The following is an 8,850-nucleotide window of genomic DNA, read 5'->3' as shown; positions in this document are numbered from 1 at the left end:
GTTAAGAGCACTGGCTGCTCTTGCAGAGGACCTGAGTTCAGTTCCCAGCACCCAGATGGCAGCTAACAACTGTTTATAACTCCGGTTCCACGGGATCAGATGCCCTCTTATGACCACCTCGGGCATTGCAAGACACGGGTGCACTCACATACATGCAGGCAATACACTCATATGCATAAAATAAAAATAAAATATTAAAATTTTTTTTTTACTTTTTATTTTACATATATGAGTGTTATGCCTCCATGTGTGTAAATACACCTGTGTCATTCACTGCCCACAGAGGTCAGAAGTGGGCATTGGATCCCCTGGAACTGGAGTTACGGATGGTTGTTAGCCACCATGTGAGTGCTGGGATTTGAACCCAGGTCTTCTGTAACCCCTGAGTCATCTCTCCAGCCCCCAGCAATGGGATTCTTATCCCAGCTGGATGATGGCTTGCCCAAGGGCCCAAAGGGACTAGGGGAGCCCTAGCCATGGCGTGGTCTCAAACATAGGGGAGGCTAAATCTCAGGGGTCCTTCCAAGGGGTTCCTGTGTCTTTGGAGGTCACTCCTTGTGCTGCTTCTGTTCTGACTTGTTCACTGTATCACAGAAGGGTCTGGGATAGCACTTCCTGATGGACCTTGACCCCTTGGTCCAGTAGAAGCTGCAGCAGATCCTATCTTCTGCCAGACTGGAGCCAAGGAATGTAAGCAGGCCTGGCAGCCCCCTCCTGTAGAGGCAGCTGAGCTGGTGGCCCTGTGAAGCCCACTCAGCAGCAGGGACCTCTGCTGGACTTGGGGCTGCAGGATGTTTGCAGGGCTGAGCCCTACTCAGCCATCCAGGAGGTAAGAGGCCAGAGAGGGCAGCCTCTGCTGTCCCGGAACAGTTGACACTTCCTTTCTGATTTTGACAATCTTAGGCTGTCACCTTGTCACCCCGTGTTTCCCCAGGCTTTGTTTGGGGGGGGTTACTGTGAAGCACTTTCTGCTTGGGTGGATGGGGGGAGTGGAGGCATGGGTGGCTGAGTGGATGGGTGAGCGGGTGAATGGATGGGTGGGTGAGTAGGAAGATAGATGGGTGGGTTGGAGGATGGATGAGTGGGTGGGTGCTGAGTGAGGTGATTAGATGGGTGAGTGGGCAGGCGGATGGGTCAGTGGGTAGATGGCTAGATGGGTGGGTGAGTGTATTCTGGTGTGAATGGATGAGTAGGTGGATGGATAAATGGGTGGGTTGGTGGATGGATGAATGGGTGAGGTGGATAGATGGATGGGTGGGGTGAATGAGTGGGTGGGTAGATAAGTGGACAGGTAGATTGATGGGTGAGTGGATGGGTGAGTGAATAGAGAGGAGGTCAGGTGGATGGACAAGTGAGTAGATGTGTGGGTAGGTGATGAATGGTTGGGTGGGTGGGTAAGTGAGCAGGTAGAGAGGTGGATGAGTGGGTTAACAGGTAAATTAGGCAGGTGGGTGAGTGGGTGGGTGAGATGTGGGTGAGTGGGTGAGATGTGGGTGAGTGGGTGGGTGATATGTGGGTGACTGAGTGGGTGAGGATGTGGGTGAGGGGGTGGGTGAAGGGGTAGGTGAGGATGTGGGTGAGGATGTGGGTGAGTGGGTGGGTGAGATGTGGGTGACTGAGTGGGTGAGGATGTGGGTGAGTGGGTGGGTGAGATGTGGGTGAGGGGGTGGGGATGTGGGGGAGTGGGTGGGGATGTGGGTGAGTGGGGGGATGAGATGTGGGTGAGATGTGAGTGGGTGAGTGGGTGGGTGAGATGTGAGTGAGATGTGGGTGAGTGGGTGGGTGAGATGTGGGTGAGGGGGGCATGAGCATAAGCCAACCGTGGTGCTGGGTGCTAGAGGACAAGTTGTAGGTCATGGCACAGCCAGGTGGACATCCAGTGTCTCCAAGTAATGAAGGTGACAGTCCTGTCAGGACTTATGGCCATTTGGGCTTTAGGAGACACATCCCTTTCCCAGACTCCAGTCGACCTTCTGTTCATTTAATTAATTTAAAAATTGATACTAAATTCCATTTTTGGCAAAATTTAAGTCTATTTGAAACAGTTTGGGCATGCAAATCTACTTCTCAACTGCAAGTTTTATGGAATCTAAATATAGCCGAACTGCTTCTGGTAGAAATTTAGGTTCAAATTGAAATGTGCTGTATGTATAAGGCACAATCTACACTTTGAAGATGAGAAAATGATGGAAAATGTCTCTTTAGTAAGTTTTTACATTGATTATGTATTAGAATGGCAATGTCTCAGACATGTTGGATAGAACAGTGCACGTCATTAAAGCTGATGCTACTTAAATTAATTACTGGTCAGCCATAAAAAGGAATAAAGAGCTCACTGATGTGCCCTCTGTGAATGAACTTTGGCAATATTCAAAACTAGACAGAAAAGGCCATATGCAGTTTATGTGAAGTCCCTGACAGGCACGTCCAAAGCAGATCAAAATGTGGTTTGTCAGGCCAGGTGTGGTGGTGCACGCCTTCAATCCCAGCACTCAGGAGGCAGAGGCAGGCGGATCTCTGTGAGTTCAAGGCCAGCCTGGTCTACATAGTGAGTTCCAGGTCAGCTGGGGCTACAGGGAGACCCTGTCTCAAAAAGGCTGAAAAATAAAGTGTGGTTAGGGGCTGGAGGGATGGCTCAGCAGTGAAGAGCACTGGCTGCTCTTGCAGAGGACCTGGGTCAGTCCCCAGCACCCACACGAGGGCTCACAACCATCTGTAACTTCAGTTCCAGGGGACCTGACACTCTCTCCTGGCCTCTGTGGGCACCAGGCACACACGTGGTACATATACATACATGCAAGTAAAATATACATATAAAATAAAAATAAATAAATAGTTAAAAAAGTAGTTTGGGGGCTGGAAAGATGGCTCAGCTGTTAAGAACACTGGCTGCTCTTGCAGAGGACCCAGGCTCTGTTTCCAGAACCCACATGGTGGTTAACAGCTGTCCATAACTCTAGTTCCAGAGGATCTGATGCCTTCTACCTCAGGCATTGCATGAAAGGGTGCACTTACATACATGCAGGAAAAACACTCATATATATATATATATAAAACATAATTTTTTTTTGTCTTTTTGAGACAGGGTCTCCCTGTAGCCCCAGCTGCCCTGGAACTCACTGTGTAGAAGGCTGGCCTGCAGTTAAGAACACTGGCTGTTCTTGCAGAAGACCCGGATTCAAATCCCAGCACCCACTTGGCAGCTAACAACTGTCCATAACTCCAGTTCCAGGGGATCCTCTTCTGTCCTCCACAGGCATTGCATGACACAAGTGCAACTTACCTATATGCAGGCAATACACGCATACACATAAAATAAACATAAATTTTTTTTTTGTCTTTTTGAGACAGGATCTCCCTGTAGCCCCAGCTGCCCTGGAACTCACTGTGTAGACCAGGCTGGCCTTGAACTCACAGAGATCCGCCTGCCTCTGCCTCCCAAGTGCTGGGATTGAAGGTGTGTGCCACCACGCCCGGCTATAACATAAAAATTTTGAAAAGCAGTTGGTAGGGTAGAGGGTAGGAGGGCTCGGGGGTGACAGTTAAGGGGCAGGAGGTTTCTTCTGGGGTGACAAGTGGAACACTTGTGCTGTGTCCTATCAGGGAGGTGGTGGAGCAGGTGGGGTTGGCACATCCCCTAGACTGTGCTGATTTCTTGCCCCATAGGTGGCATAGCTGGTGGAGAGGTGGAATGGCCCAGGACAATGGGTGCCTCCTTTGGGGTTGCAGGAGGGCTTCGGGGAACTGATAGAGGAGGGGTGAGGCACAGTCCCTCATGGCTGTGCTCCCTACATGGTGGGTGCCACCTTCCTTTTCACTGCGAGCCAACACTTGTAGCAGCCAGTGTGTGGTCAGCTAAGCCTCCCTGGAAAGTGGGACACTCTCAGTACCTGTGGGGGGTCCGGCATCCCTGAGTTCATTATTCACAAGCGGATAAATAGGGCTTGGCTCTCCCCCAGTCTGACTGACCCCCCGCCTTTCTCCAGCACCCAGGCAGCTTGTGGCTCCTGTGGAAAGCAAGCTCACCCCAGCTCTGCTCCTCAGCCTCATATGGACAAATTAGCTGCATCCTGGGCCTCTCAGGGTCCCCTGGAAAGCCACTGGGGCCTCAAAACAGGCCTCTCACATCCTAGAGTCACTGGCAGGTGCCCAAGCTGTGGCCATGTCACTACAAAGTTTCAGAGACTACGGTGTAGGGAGCAGCCTCTAGATTGTGGCATTTGTCTTAATTTTGAAACTTGAAGCAACTAGCAGTAAAAGTCTACATTTTGCCTTTTCAAAGGAAATATAGAAGGCCCACACCCACCATCCAGTGAGGCGTGCTGTATCTCGATGGCGGGCCAGATGGTTTTTTCCTACACCTATAATTTCCTGGGAAATTGTGACAGCTGAATTTGCCTGATGGAGCTCCAAATGGAATTTGCAAAATGTGTGTGTTCATGTGGGTTGGATGTGAGAGTAATTCCCTCACCCGGTCAAAACATTCACTTCCCTTTCCCAGCGTTCAGTCAATATTGTCTAAGTAGAGGGATGTGGGTGGGATGGGTGGGTAGATACGGATACAGGTGGAGGCTATGTAGATGGAGGGAGGGCTGGGTGGAGGGAGGGCTGGGTGGAGGAATGAACAGTTGAGTAGATGAGTCTGGGTAGAAGGAGGCTGCGTGGATAAGCTGAGGGCTATGGTAAGAAGTTGAGGGCTGGTGGGAAAGTGGATGGATGGAGGGTTGGGTGGTAGATGAATGGAGGGCCAGCCTCGGTACGCCTTTGAATAAGAAGCCTCAGTGGTCCCTGGAACCCTGATTACGGACTGAGAGCCCCATTGGCTGTGCTACTTTGGATGGAGACATGGTGGAGTAAGTCTGTGTGTTTGGGGCAGTGTGGGCTGATAGCACGCCTGGTCTGCTGTGGAGGTCTTCAGGGTCATGGATATTTGGGTATGTGCGTCCACTGTGGTAGGCATCACCAGCAGCACAGCACACGAGAGGCCCTTGCGTTGTTATCAGAAACTGGTCTGTCACTGAGCTGCCCAGCAATGGAGGTCTTTAACTTGATGAGGGCAGTCAACTGTCTACAGAAGCCCAAGAGGGCAGACCCATGCCGAGCGCCATGATTTCCCCTGTGCTGTTGCCTAGAGCAAAAGCAAACTGTGCAGTTGGAGAACCGCAGAAGACAGACTCTGTGTTGAGATCCAAATTCAAATCGTGCCCCTGCCAGGTGGACCACTGGCTCTAGGGGAAGAGTTTAGGGAGAGGAATCTCGAGCACAAAGACCCTGAGCTGGGGACACGGAGGATGCTGTTAAGACAGGAGGCTGCACCACAGGGGGCTTACTTGGGGACAGTCTGCCCTCCTTTGAAAATTTTTTTCTTTACGTGACTGGAGATGGAGCCTTGGGCTTCATGCACGTTGAACAGGTGCTCTGCTACTGATCCCCAGCACTAAGGATTCTAGCCGCAGGGAGCTGGGTACCACAGAGGCTGAGACTGACGGGGTCTCCCCTAGGTCTGGCCTGGTCCTTGCAGGCCGTGAAGAGCAGACTGAGGGAAAGTAGCTGGCTGTTGAACTCAAGGGGGAGGAACCTGGATCCCAAGGGTGGCAGGGTTGGGAGGTTCAGCATCTGAATGTGAGCATTGAACCCGCTGGAAGATTAGAAGTGGAGAGGGTAAGGTTGGCACCCATCAAGGATGGAGCTGCAGTTGCCTGGCTGATAACTGGGAACACAAAGATGTTCAGTTCCCCAGTGGGCTTAGAATGGACACTGGGTCACGCTGTGCCGCTCCAGACCTCAGCTCCCTATACCTGGGCCTTCCTGTCAGTTCCTCTTCTGAACAAGCTTGATCCTCGGGGATGGTCAACTCCGGCAGCTCTGCAGCTCCTTCCCGGGTGCACCCTTCCTGCAGCCTCTTGTGCGGTCAGTCTTTATACATCCTGGCTGTGGGTCTCTCCCTCCCCTCGTGGGCCGTTGGCCACTGACCCATGAAGACAAAGGGAGCAGAAGCGATGAATGGGGTCGGGATGGCCAGTGAGCATGGATGGAAAAGACCTTCCGGGGAGTCAGATTCAGTGATACAGCTCCGTTTCTACATGGGGGTCGGGGAAAATATAGTGTGGAGGCGGCAGCCAAAGCTTCAGCTGATAGGTGTTCATAGTATGCTTTATTTACATGTGGTAGGGGGATCCTATCATCTGGCTATAGGACAATGCCTAATTATCATATAGAAAAAACCTGGGGGCAGTTTTATTGCAGGTAACTATGCCAAAGGTCATGTTCTGAATAAGGCCAGGCATCCCGGCTTGGAGGCACTTTCCAGATAAGGCAGGCAGAGAACGGGAGCCCCCCCCCCCCCCACTGAGAATGGGAGTCCTCCTTACCTCCGAGCTCCTTAGAGCTATCTGGACACGGTGGACTGCAACCTTAGCACCAGGGTCCCCCAACACCTGGCTATGTGCTGGTGCTGGGACCTGCGGCCTTGGGTTTCATCTGGCCAACTCACCTGCTCTTTACTCACAGTCTGCATAAGGGGTTTTCCCTGGAGCCCATCGCTAAGGTGCGGAGGGACTCTTGACTTCTGCACACGTGTAGGGAGCAGTCCTGGCAAACAGTGCTGGGTCTGAGAGAATGGGTGGGGTAGGATTTTGAGAAATAGTATGCATTTTATTAGCGCTCCCCACATCTGTTTGGGCCCATGCAGCCCTACTTGCTCAACTCCCACACAATTCAGAATCCGTTCCACTCAGTTTCCCTTCCATCTCCCTGCAGAGCCTCCCAAGGACCCCACCAGGTACACAGCCCAGGTGAAAATCCCCATGGTCCAGATCAGAAACGGGATCGCAGAGGCCCATGACTGTTGCAGGCCTGGGTCTCCTGACTTGACTGACTTCCCAGCTCTGCAGTGCCGCCTCTCTGAAGCCCTTAACTGGAGCAACTGGGCGGTCAGCGGCCGCCATTGCCCTCAGTGCCACCAGGGGGCAGCAGATGAACGCCTGAACACTTGGCAGCGTGGTCTCTGTCCCTGACCTGGTCTGGTCTTGGTGCGTTCCCAGCCCAGGAAGGAAGGTTGAGGAAAGGGAGGGCAGAGACCCACTTCCTGCTGAGGGAGCTCCCTGGGGATGGACAGACAGACAGAGGCATGAATGGGGGACCATTATCAGGGCACCCTGCCGCCAACTTTGCAATTTCTTTCTCTTTTTGTGGCGCAGGGGATTGCATGAACTAGGCTTGTGACTCTCAGGGTAATTGCCAGGGTCTTCCTGTGGCCCTCTAACCTCGATGTGCCTTGGATGGCTCAATCCCCTTCGTGCAGCGGTGAGAGCAGGTGATCAGCTGTTCCATGGGGTACTGCTTAGGCTGGGTCAGCAGGCTAACCATCCCTCAGCCTGGTTCCTCCCTTGACCTCTGAGACTGAGGCCTCTGCTTTCTCATTAGGTGGGGAAGGGGCAGTCGACTCTGCAGAGGCCTCTCCAGTAGGGAACCTCTGGGTGCAGTGAGTGGGTGGGGGGAAGGACGTCATCTTGTCCTGGGCCAGGTAAGCTGAGCAAGAGGCAGGGGCCGCCTTGGGGGTGGCTGTACAATGCCACCCAGCCCACAAAGGACAAAGTGGGGCGGTTCTTGGAGGCTGGTAATCCCCATACCCCTGTCAGGACACCAGTCTGAGAGAGAGCTTGGCCTTGTGCCTTCCCAGCACACTGAACTGAGAACCCAGGGCTCCTGACACATAAGTCCAAAGCAAGGTAATTTCAATCACAGAATCGGTTATTTACGTCTTGGAAACCCAGGACGTGGTGGCGCACGCCTTTAGTCCCAGCACTGGGGAGGCAGAGGCAGGAGGATCTCTGTGAGTTCAAGGCCAGCCTGGTCTACATAGTGAGTTCCAGGTCAGCTGGGGCTACAGGGAGACCCTGTCTCAAAAAGATTAAAAAAAAAAAAAAAAAGTCGAACAAAAAAGGAAAGAAAATAAATCTTGGAAACCCCGCACAGTCACCACGTGGGCAGGACAGAACACTGTGCCTCCCTTCTCCGTCACACCCCGGTGGCTGCGACCCTTGGTTGAGATCTTTTCCTCTTCTGCTTTGGGGACATCCTGGCCAAGACAGAGGGCGAGAAAGGGGCTCTGGGAAGACCTGGTCCCACTAAGCCTCAGTTGCGCCACGGAGGTTTGATGGCCCACAGGGGCGTGAGGGTGTATCCGGCTCGGCACGTTGTCCCGGGTCTTTTTCCAGGGCCCACATGAGGGCACCGCGCGTTACAAGGTCCACTTCTCAGCCTCTACGGGACGCAGCGGCCCATCCCTCCGCAGCACAGACCGCTGGCCTCGGTCCGGGGCTTTCTAAAGTCCACGTGCACCTTGGGACAGTCAGAGGGCGGGAGCTCCCGCGCAGCCCCGCCTTCCTCAACTTTCCCCGGGCAGGAAGTGGGAGGGTCGGGGTAGGGGCGGTGCTTGGGTAACGGGGGAGGTGCCGGGCGTGGGTGCCAGCTCCGCCCCCGGCCCCGCCCGGCCTTGGCCGCGCCCCCTGCGCCCCCAGATCTCCGGCAGCCGCTGCGCCGCGGAGTCTCCGATCTCCGGGAGAGGAGCGCAGACCCGCAGGGCGAACAAAGCGTCGGTGGCGCGGGCGGCCCAGGCGCGGGACGCGCGGAGCGAGCGACCCGTTGCTCCTTTGTCTCGGGTGGGGCAGAAGCGGCGGCCACCGCTGGGCACCCGGAGCGCAGAATGCAGCGCCCGAAGGCGCGGATCGGGGAGCGCAGCGGCTGCGGGCGGCGAGGAGCCCGGCCCGGGGCCCGAGAGGACTTGTGTGTGTGAAGGGGGGACCCGGCGCGCTGCCCGGTGGCCGCACGTGGGCCAGTGCGCAGCCC

This window comes from Nannospalax galili, unplaced genomic scaffold, assembly GCF_000622305.1.
Source record: "Nannospalax galili isolate Female #2095 unplaced genomic scaffold, S.galili_v1.0 scaffold300, whole genome shotgun sequence".
Classification (NCBI taxonomy): domain Eukaryota; kingdom Metazoa; phylum Chordata; class Mammalia; order Rodentia; family Spalacidae; genus Nannospalax; species Nannospalax galili.
This window is presented reverse-complemented; position numbering follows the sequence as displayed.